The sequence below is a fragment of the Hesperophylax consimilis genome, chromosome 21 (assembly GCF_061612785.1).
Source record: "Hesperophylax consimilis isolate HC1 chromosome 21, BYU_Hcon_1.0, whole genome shotgun sequence".
Classification (NCBI taxonomy): Eukaryota; Metazoa; Arthropoda; class Insecta; order Trichoptera; family Limnephilidae; genus Hesperophylax; species Hesperophylax consimilis.
The window spans coordinates 17,230,031-17,242,188 of NC_142856.1; positions in this window are offsets into that span (position 1 = coordinate 17,230,031).

The following is a 12,158-nucleotide window of genomic DNA, read 5'->3' on the forward strand; positions in this document are numbered from 1 at the left end:
CCAGGGGAGGTTCGATCGTAGCGCTAGAGGGTTGTGGATCTGGAGGTGTGGGAAAGCCTCGCAAGTACCTACCACTAGAGGCACCTGACGACGGTGTGAAAGTCTTATTCGACCTTGGTTCACCCGGTTACATTGCAGGAGGAGGCGCCAAATTATTAACAGCAATATTGCTTTCCGAGTTCGTCTTCGTACAAAATCATAAACACTAACCATACTTACAAAGATTAAATCAACATGTATGTACCCCACAGGTCGTCGCAGAATTGGAGAGAATTTTGGAGAACATATGTTTCATAACTAATATTGTACTAACCTATATTCGATTGTTTTAACTATATATGTATGCTATGACACTAAATTAAATGTTATGTATTTTCCACAGGTTTTACGGTTTCTAAAGGAATTAGAACTAGGAGATAGGGATTATCAGGAAAAATTTAGTTAGGTTAAATGATACCAGCGTTCGCAATATCTCGACGTAATCCAATCTCCTTACCCAATCACTAACCTGAAAAGAACCAAAGTTACCACAAAATGAAAGTAATTAAAATCCTATATCATAAATCAAAAAAATTACACAACGTTTGATGGAATTTAATTACAATATAAATACGAAAATATTTGCGTTCAAGGCCGTAAATAACGTATTAATTAGTTAAGTACATATGTCTATAAAGATATATAGTACAAGAGAGCTTTAAGTGGCTTTCTGTAGTTATCAAAGAAATTAAGGGTCCAATTTCATGGAGGCTTATGTGTTGTAGGGGAAGAATGTTCCAACCCTACGAACACATATGTAAAGCCTTAGAAAAGAAAAACAAATATCGATCATAGCCAAGAGAGAAGCAAATTCTATTTGTTTTAAACAAAAAAAAGAAATATATAAAATTACTATAAACACCACAAAAGGTGAAACATCACAAGTCTTAGTACCTACGCTTCCTTGCGGTACTCCATGGTTGATTAGGAGAGGTTTGCTTTTTTCTCTTGTTAATTTGAACGCTCTGTCATATAACTTTTTTGTATGTTTAGATTTTATTTAACATTTCAATTTTTGAAAGTTTTGCATAAAGGATTTTGTGATATATTGTATCAAAAGCCTTTTGTAAGTCTCTGTATACTCGCCAACTCATGAAAATTGTAATAATCGTATAAAAGCCCATCAAGGCGTTGATAATAAATATAAAACGTTTATTTATTTGTAGTATTATAGTGATTACATCGCATATTTTATCACTGTGTTTCATCACGGAATCCGTCAAAGGTTTCATCGCTGATTTTATTGCTGGTTTCATCAGTGATTTCTCACTGATTTTATCGCTGGTTTAATCAGTGATTTAATCACTGTTTTCATAAAATGTTTCATCAGTGATTTCATTGTATGTTTCATCACTAGGTTCGGCACTGATTTGATATCATGTTTAATCACTAATTTCATAAGTTGTTAATGAATAAAAAACATAAAAAATTAAAATATTTATTCTTAATATTATGTTGCATGTTTCATCACTGTTTTCATCACGGATTCCATCAAAGGTTTCATTGCTGATTTCATTACTGGTTTTATCAGTGATTTCATCGTATGTTTCATCGGTGATTTAATCGCATGTTTCATCGCTGGTTGCATCAGTGATTTCATCGCGTGTCTCATCCCTGTGTTCATCAGTGCTTACATCGCATTTTTCTCGCTGGGTCTATCAGTGATTACATCGCTTGGTTTATCACTGGGTTAATCAGTGAATACATCGCACGTTTCACCACTAATTTCATCGCACATTCCATCACTATTTTCATTACACGCTTCATCACTGATTTTGTCACAAGTTCCATTGTTGATTTCATTGCTGATTTCATCGGTGATTTCAACGCAAGCCTCATCACTAGTTTCATCAGTAATTTCATCACATGTTTCATCACTGTTTGCATCAGTGATTTCATCGCATGTCACAGCGCAGTGTTCATCTGTGCGTTTTTTTTTTATTTGGGTTTTCACTGGGTGGCTTACCCGTGCTGAGGCCTAAATTGAGGCTTACATTGCGTGTTTCATCACTGGGTTCATCAGTGATTACATCGCATTTTTCATCACCAGGTTCATCAGTGGTTTCATCGCATGTCACATCGCAGTGTTCATCTGTGTTTTTTTTTTTTTTTAATTAATATAGATCATAGTTACATTAATACATACATTTTTTTGCAAAATATAATATTTAGGTACATAATTGGTCATGTATACCTTATCAGAAAAGAGGAGCTCTTGTGCCTGATAAGGGAGCCACGATTCTTACTTCAGTGATTCAATGTTATGTGTAAAATATAAATATAATATATCCATATATTTTTTTAATATAAGTTTTTTTTGAAAAAAAGTTTGATTTTATTGATTTGTTCTTGTTGGTTCGTAATACAGCGCAATTCGGAAGGGAGATTATTGTAGTTTTTTATGGCTTGGTAAATATAATGGTTTTGCATTTGAGTTGTTTTAAAGATTGGCGTAATAAATTGATTTCCATTTCTCATCAGTTTGTAAAATTCTTGATATTCTGTGTTATTTTTTTCTTTACACATTTTTATAATTGAAGTTTGCTTAAATATATCATCAATATTTGGTACTGGAAACATTTTAAAAAGCAATTTTGTTGGGAAAGTAGAGTTTTTTTTAATTATTACCTTTATAATAATTTTTTGCGAGACTTTTACTGAGTTTAGGTTGTTTTTATAAGATCCTCCCCAACCTATGATTCCGTAAATAAGCAGGGAGTGGACAAGAGCATAATATACATTTTTTAGTATTTTCACATTTAAAATATTTCTTAACCTAACAAATATATATCCCTTTAAGGACGCTCCAACACGAGCGTGCACATTCAATGAAAAAATTCCTGCGCTTCGCCTAATCAACTTTTCGGAACGAAGACGGCGGCAAACGATAGTGAACAAAATTAGCTACCCACTAATTTAGATTGTTCCCGTCATCGGCCGGCCAGTTGATATTAGTGAGGCGACCAGGATGGCAGTCTTTTTCTCCGATGAGAGCGGTAGACGTAAGTGATGTTATTTTGTACATTTTTTAATTGATACATCATGCAATTGTTATTAGTTTGTTGTTTTAATGCCGGTGGTTGTATTTTACAAGTATTTACATTGAAAACTTGAGATTTGTAAATAGAATCACACTTTTTGGATCAGGAGTCACGATCGTGACGGTTAGGCCTAACGTGACTTTAGGCAGTTTTTGTTATTGACTAATACTTCGTTGATTTGATCACTATTATTCACATTTTTTGCAGAGATGGAGCTGAATAGTGATTTAGTACTGCAACTGATAGGAGATGGCAACAATTCAGAAGTGGATGGCATGGATGACGATGAAGAATTGCCTCCCCAAATGTCATATGACCATGTTGATGAAGAAGCTCCACCAATACCGACCCCGTCTCAACTCCCACGCAGGATTGTAGGCCAAAGAAGCGCCGGCCCGGTTAGAAGAAGACTTTGGAGACAGGTGCCATTTAACCAAAAAGGACACAGCTACCCGCAGCGTGACGACCCAGGAGTAATTCGAGAACCAAATAAATATTTTGAAGACTACTTCGACGACAAGTTTTTCGAACACTCTGCAATATGTACCAATAACTATTACATGCGCCACACTGGCCGTATTTTAAATACGAACGTCGTGGAGTTAAAGAAGCTCATAGGCATTCATTTTATCATGGGATACATCCCATACCCGCGGATGTACATGTACTGGTGAGAAGGAATGCGATTGGGCTTAGTTGCGGACGTAATGGCCAGAGAGCGATTCAAGACTCTGCGTACAGCGTTACACGTTGTTGACAGTGATACACCTCCACCATGGAATAACAACACACTTTGAATGGTACAGCCTGTACTAAACCAGGTTAAAAAAGCATGTGATAGACTGAAAAGGCAGCCGGGATTTTATTCTATAGATGAGCAAATGATCCCTTTTAGTGGTGTATGCCCACGTGGGCTGCGACAGGTCATCAAAACTAAGCCACGACCCCAAGGTCTAAAAGCTTTCGTGGCTACAACTCACGATGGGCTCATGATTGATTTTGAAGTCTATCGAGGTGCTACCACTCCGATTGGGGACAGATCGTTAGGAGTCGGGGCGTCGATAATATTGCATCTTTCGAAAAGCATTCCAAGAGGAAGTTGCATTTATTTTGACCGCTACTTCTCGTCCATACCATTACTTGAAAAAATGAACGCTATGGGACTGCACGGCACAGGTACGCTAATGATGAATCGAATACCTGAGCGGAAGAGCATAGATTTTAAACAAGATCGTCATATGCAGCGGGGTGAATCTCAGCAGTTCGTGAGCGACGATGTGGTAGTTGTCAAATGAATGGACAACAAATCTGTACTAGTTTCCTCAAATTGTACATCTGCAGACGAAACAGTAACTGTGAAACGCTGGAATAAAAATTTTTCAGCTTTCATTGATGTCATCACTCCTAAAGTAATCGCTAATTACAATCAACACATGGGCGGCGTTGACATTCTCGATCAGTCTATTGAATACTACCGCACTTTTATAAAGACAAGGAAATGGACCCTAAAAGTCGTACTCCATTTCTTTGATTTGGCCATTTCCAACGCATGGCGCTTGTATAAATTAGATTGTGCGGCAGCTGCGGTTCCAGGCAACAAAGTTATGGACTTGTTGGAGTTTCGCATGCAAGTTGCAGATGGACTTACCAACGCACCTATTCGCCAAAGGAGGATTAGCGAGAGTGATGGTGAGGCTGTTGAAAATTTAGAGCCAAATGTGAAGTATAGGCGATCGAACCAACCCTCTCAAGCTAAAAGGTACGACGGCTATGACCATCTTCCATGTTTTGACGAGATTGAAAATTCTCGTGCCTGCAGAATGGAAAATTGTAAAAGCAGGTCAAAGCTTAGGTGTGAAAAGTGAGATGCGTATCTCGGCCTTTCAAGGAAACAAAAATGCTTTGCAATTTATCACAAAAAATAAGATTGAATATCGCTATTTTCAAGTCTGATTGAAAAATTAGCAGTCTTTTTATTATTAACTAAGCGTGGAGAATATTTTTTTGTCTGATCTCAATTCTAGCTACACAAACACATTGAAGACTTATTCTTACATCTTGTTACTATGATTATAAAATGAATTATGTGATTACTTAAATAATAAATGTTATTTTTGATAAACCGAATTTTATTTCTGTTAAACAAGCACAAAAAAGCCGAAAGTCTAACAGCGTCACGACCGTGCATTAGTAGAGTTCTAGCCCAAACGTCACGATCGTGCAGGGGTAGAGTAATACCTGAGTCACGAGTTAAGACGCACACAGTTTCGTCGCGCGTATTTTGTTAACGAATAATAATAATAAATATGTCTAATAAGCAAAGCATCGCAGTACTGGATGATTGCTACACGCAACTATCGTCAATGAAAACTAAAAATCTCGAACAGGAGCGAATAATTCGGCAATTATCGAATGAAATAATCACTCAAAATAATATCATTTCGCGGCTCGTTACGAGTATTGAAGTCTTTCGGAGTACCTACAGTGCGAATGACAAGGTGATTACAACGCGATCGAAAACAAAAATCAACCAAAATTCAAACTCAGGTGAGAATATTGATACCATCTCTCTCACACCTGCAGTCAGCCAGCCTCGTTTGGCAAACAGCAGTGAACCAGTTACCGTTTCCCCTGCGCCCGCCCCCGCCTCCGAGTCGGTTACACCGGCTGAGAGCAGCGGCGTTAACGTCAAGCAAACCCCCCGCACCGAGCCGCCCTCCTGCCCATTGTTATCATACAGTGCCGCCTTACGCAATAAAAACAAAATTTTAGTCGTAGGAACCAATGACTCGAGTAAGATTAAAGTAATACCCAAACAAAAATTTATTATCGTTTCACGCTTAGATCCCGACACGACGACGGAGGAAGTCATTTCCCATGTCAAAACGAATACAGCTCTCAGCTGTAATGCTGAAAAGTTTATGGCGTTTTCTAAAGAATACTCATCCTTTAAAATAGGAGTCGACGAGCAGAACATAGATTTACTACTAAAAGAAGAACTATGGCCCCGAGGAGTGGTTGTCCGTCATTTTAGATATTATAATAAACGCATTTCGGGTCAAGAAAACGCGAAAAAGCCGACCGAATCAAAATGACTGCTACTATACCAGAACGTGCGAGGACTCAGGTCTAAGATGAATCAATTTCTAGAAAATGTTCTTAACCAAGAACATAAATTCATCGTGATTACGGAGTCTTGGCTAAACGATTCGATATTTAACGCGCAAATTTTCGACAGCAGATACACAGTTTTCCGAAAAGACAGAAGCACTCAACAAACACGAGGTGGTGGACTACTGCTCGCTTTACTAAACGAAGAAAACATGCGAGCCGAACGACTTTCCCATCTGGAAACGGGAGACGAAAATTTATGGGTCAAAGTCACAATTCAAGGCTTATGTTTATTTATTTGTTCTGTTTATATCCCACCCAGTTCAAAAACGCATATTTACACGACTTTTTTCGAAACTTTAATTAGTAACTTAACTTACCTTGTTGATAAAAAAATCTTAGTGATTGGTGATTTTAACATTAATTCTTCACAAAATCCACGTGCAGTGAACACTGAGCTTTTATATGTTATGGAACTTTTTCAATTGAAGCAGTTTAATACAGTACTTAACTCATGTAATCGTACTTTGGATCTAGTATTAAGTAACTTTAGTATGTTTACAAAAAAATCCGATTTCTGTCTTGTTCAAGAAGATAATTATCACCCGACACTTGTGTCAGAAATTAGTCTTGATCATGACAGACCGTTGAAAAGTCGTTGTTTACATTCAGAAAATAACTTTCGTGGTTGGAATTTCCGCAAAGGAGACTTTGAGAAGCTGTACAGCCAATTGCGTGACCACAATTGGCTGGCTATCTTGGAGATCTCCGATGTTGACGAAGCAGTTAAGTACTTCTATGATACCCTATACGCGTATTTTGACAAATGTTTTCTAAGAAAAAAAGCGCCGCGAAATGAAAACTATCCTAGATGGTTTTCGCGTGAGATTATCGGGGACATAAAGACGAAGCTTGTATACCATCGACGGTGGAAACGATCAGGTTTGGATAGTGAACACGAGTTATTCAAATCCTATCGTACAAAAATTAAACATAGCATTTCAATAGCACACAAAAAATATATTGTGGAGGTAGAGAATAATGTTAAACACGATCCAAAGTCATTTTGGAAATATGTTTCTGACAAAAAAAATGACAGAGGCCTCTTAAATCATATTATTCTGAATGATTGTACTTACAAAGGAACTGACGTACCGGAAGCTTTCGCAAAATATTTCCAATCTGTCTATAATCCAGAAAAAGCTGATTTTGATTCTTACGTACCAGGACAGATTGGATTGACAAAAGCTCAAAACATATCTATAGAAAACGTTAATAACATGGATTTCAGTTTAGCAATAAGAAAATTGAAACCAAAAACATCATTTGGCCCTGATTTCATTCCACCCTTCGTCATTAAGGGTTGTTCTGAACCACTGTCTAATCCACTTCTACATATATTTAATCTTACGATTAAAAACGGAATTTTTCCTAAACTGTGGAAGCTGTCAAAAGTTACCCCTCTACATAAAGATGGTGACAAGTGTCAGGCAACCAATTACCGTCCTATAGCAATTCTTTCCGCACCTGCCAAGTTATTCGAAATAATTATTCATAAATATGTATATGCCAAGGTTGAACCATTCTTGATCGAACAACAACACGGATTTCGACGTGGCCGATCAACCACTACAAACTTGATGGCATATACTGATTACGTGGCGAGAGCGCTCGATAATAATGAGCAAGTTGACACGTCATACCATGACTTTGCGAAAGCTTTCGATAAGGTTGATCACTTAGTGCTCTTAAGTAGGCTTGAAGAAATTGGTTTTTCCGAAAACTTAATTAAACTCTTTGCTAACTATTTAAAAGAAAGGGAACAATTCGTTTCCTATGGTGGTTTTAACTCTAACGCGTATCCTACAAACTCTGGTGTGCCGCAGGGTTCCAATTTAGGACCCTTATTGTTTCTAATTTTTATAAATAATATTCGGGGAAAAATCAAATTCGTCCGTTTTTTACTTTTTGCAGATGATATTAAACTGTTCTTAAGAATAAGATCATTAGAAGACTGTAAAAAGCTCCAGGAAGATATAAATGCAATTATTGACTGGAGTATTGACAGCAAACTCGGTTTCAACTTCCAAAAATGCTCAGTTATGTGTTTTACGAGGTCACAAAAGATCGTATATTTTAATTACAAAATGAAAGATACATCACTAAAGCATACGGTGACTTATAAGGACTTAGGAATTGTGTATGACGCTCGCTTAACATTTCACGCTCACATTGAAAAGATCTGTAAATCAGCTACAAGAATGTTAGGTTTTGTCATACACAATTCAAAGGAACTGACAAACCTTGCAGTCATTAGGCTGCTTTACTTTAGCTTAGTGCGTAGCATTCTCGAGAGTGGATCTCAGGTATGGGGGCCAGAGGACACTGTCTATGTACTAATGGTCGAGAAAATTCAAAAGAAATTTTTACGATACCTCTATATGAGAGAGTTTGGTTTTTACCCATGGCTGTTTCCAACAGCATTTATCTCGGGAATGCTGAATATCTGCAGCCTTAGTTCCAGACGGGACGTCGCATTATTGATGATGGCTTACAAGCTTCTGAATGGTTTAGTATCAATTCCAGACATTCTGTCAAAAATAGGACTTTATGTCCCGGATAATTTCACGAGAGGCCGCCAACACAGGCTTTTAATTCTTCCCAGGTCCAGAACTAACTTACCAATGGTGATGCCCCTGGGAAGACTCACTAGGTTAATTAACTCCCTTCCAGCTAACTTGGATATTTTCCATATGTCCTACAACGACTTTAAGCGCGAAATATTGTATTTGTTTTAACTGTATACTTATGTATAATTTTTTTTCCATATTTTGTTTACCGCTTTTGCATATGTTTTAACTGTATACTTATGTATAAAATTTTCTTCAATAATTTGTTTACCGCTTTTGCAATGTATTGGTTTTTGTACTGTTTTTGCAAATAAATAAAATAAATAAATAAATAAATATATGACCTTGGGGATAGCTAGGATTTTTTTATTATTTTTTGCATCTGCCTTATAAGGCCGTTTTCTAAGATCACTGCAAAAAAAAATGTGATTTTAGAAAAAAAAAATTCAGGCCTGAAAGGGATATATATATACATTTCCTTATTCTCTTTACTAACTCCGTAATATGGCTTTTCCATTTCAAATTTTCATCGATGATCACACCAAGATATTTAATTTCAGAAGAAGAGTTGATTACAGTACAAATAGGATTAAGTAGTTTACAGTTGACATTGTCACAATTTTCATCATGGATTATGATATTTACTTTGTGTTTAGGTATTTTTTGTAGTGAAAATAATACATATGTTGTTTTTTTGGCATTAAGTGTGAGTAGGTTATTATCAAACCATGATTTTAAGATATTAATACATTCATTTGCAAGTTTGTTAACCAGTTCCCATGTTTGACCTTTTATTAATAAAACAGTATCATCAGCATAAGAGATTAATTCACCTTTGATTTTCTGTCGGAAAATGTCATTTACATACATTAGAAATAGTAATGGTCCGAGGACCGTGCCTTGAGGAATGCCAAATGTACTTGTTAGTGGTGTACTAAAGGTTTGGTTTAAGTTTACAATTTGAGGTCTTTCTGTTAAGTAGCTTTCTATCCATTTAAGAGCTAAGTGGTCAATGCCATTTTCTTTTAATTTTAATATAAGTTTTTCATGGGAAATGCTGTCAAATGCTTTCTTTAAGTCAATAAAAATTCCTATACATTTATTTGATTTGTCCAGGGCACTCTGAATACTAGATGAAATTTTTGCAATGGCATCTTGGGTACTTTTTCCCTCTGTGAAACCGAATTGATTTTCATTTATAATCGAGTTTTTTTTAAGGATGCAGTTAGTCTTTTTTTAACAATTTTTTCAAAAATTTTCGATATATTAGATAAGAGTGAAATGGGTCTATAATTAGAAATGTCCTCCGGGCTACCGGACTTAAATATTGGAGAGATTATAGTTTTCTTATACGTGCTCGGGAAAACTCCTGTCTTAAAGCTATTGTTTATAATATGAGAGATTGGTGTAGAAATATAATTTTTAATGATTTTTAGTGTTTTTACAGCGAGACCGTCAAATCCCGGAGCAGAACCACCTCGCATTTTTGATATAATTTGTACAATTTCAGACGGATTGGTTGGTTCGAAGAGTTCAAGTTTAGTTTCTATATTTGGAATATTTTCAATATACATCGTATTTATTTTTTTCACGGTAATTTTTTCTGCTAGACTCTTTCCGATATTTGCAAAGAATTCGTTAAAAGCGTTTGCTCCTTTTTTAGGTTCTTAAATACAGTTAATTATGTTATTGTTTTGTATTACACTCTTAATAGTATTACTTTTGGTATTTTGTTTATTTTCCATGATTTCATTGATTATATTCCAAACTTTCTTACTGTCATTTTCAGAATCATCAAGTTTATTTTTATAATAATTTTCTTTCGTGTTTTTTATGAGCGTGGTTAATTTATTTTTGTATTCTCTAAAATGAACATTTAATTTAATGTCTAGTGTTTTTTTTTTTTGTTTCTTTATAAAGCCATTCTTTGTGTCTTATGGACACAACAAGCCCATGTGTTATCCACGGTTTGATTTTACGAAATTTTGCTGTATTTCCTTTTGGAATAATTTTTTTTGAATCATTTATAAAGTTCGTTAATCTATTTTCAAATATTTTACAGCACTCGTTGACGTTATCACTTCGGAGAATATCTAACCATAATTCAGATGACAATTTATTTTTCAAAGATTCGATATTAACAACAGATATTTCTTTTTTATTATTAGCAGTTTGTCCGCAATGTTGGTTTATCGCTTGAGGTATTATTGAATTGTAATGTAGCAAAGTCATGTAATGGTCGGTAATTGAGGTTTTTATAATTCCCGAGTTTAAATTATTTATATCTTTGATATTTGTGAAAATGTGATCAATGCATGATGGACGTTGCCCATTGCCGTTTCTGGTGTTTACATTGCATGTTTCATCACTGGATGCATCAGTGATTACATCGCATGTTTCATCACTAGGTTCATCAGTGATTTTATCACAAATTTCATTACTTCATACATCTATGCTTACATTGCATGTTTCATTACTGGGTTCATCGGTTATTACATTGCATGTCTCATCACTAGGTTCATCAGAGATTTTATCGCCAATTTCATCACTAGATTCATCACAGATTTCATCGCTGTTTTTATCACTCATTAAATAAAAATGTCCATCCTCAATTGTCAGCAAAAATTAAAAATTTAACAATATATGTATATCACCTTGAATATTTTAAAATGAGATTACTTCTAATTTTCTATCAAAGTTTTCAAAATGATGAAAGGCTGTAGTTAAATAGCGGAAGTAATTTAGATAAAAACGTAAGCAATCTAAAGTAAATGCAGCCTTCGATGATGATAATAAAATTATCAACGGTATGTAAATATTTGTAGCATTCTTTACTAAAAGAAAAATGTTCCTCCACAGAAAAATACAAAAAATCTTTTCTCTTTAAAATCTTCGAAATCCTTCCTTTTCTTTCCTCCCCTTCCTTTCCTTCCGCCGTCACACAACCCCTAAAAATAATGCCCTTATACATTATTTGGGGTAATTCATCAAGATTAGTACACTCTTTCAACTTTTTCAACACTCAAGGTCACGATGCCCTTAATGATCTACTTTTTTCTCATACCTATTTTTACTAGACCTTGACCAACTTCTGACATTTATTTTTATACCCCGTTCTTTATACACATAATTTACACTATTTCGTCATATTATCATTTTCCTGAAACTAAAACTCATCAAGATATCTACTAAACTAATCATTAACTAGAATAACTTTTGAAGTTTGCTCGCATCAATGCAATATTTAATCACATTGATAAATCTAAACAAAACACGAAATAGAACAAAATACAAAAATAAAAAAGATAACGGTCGCAACTTGGGTTCGAAACCAGAA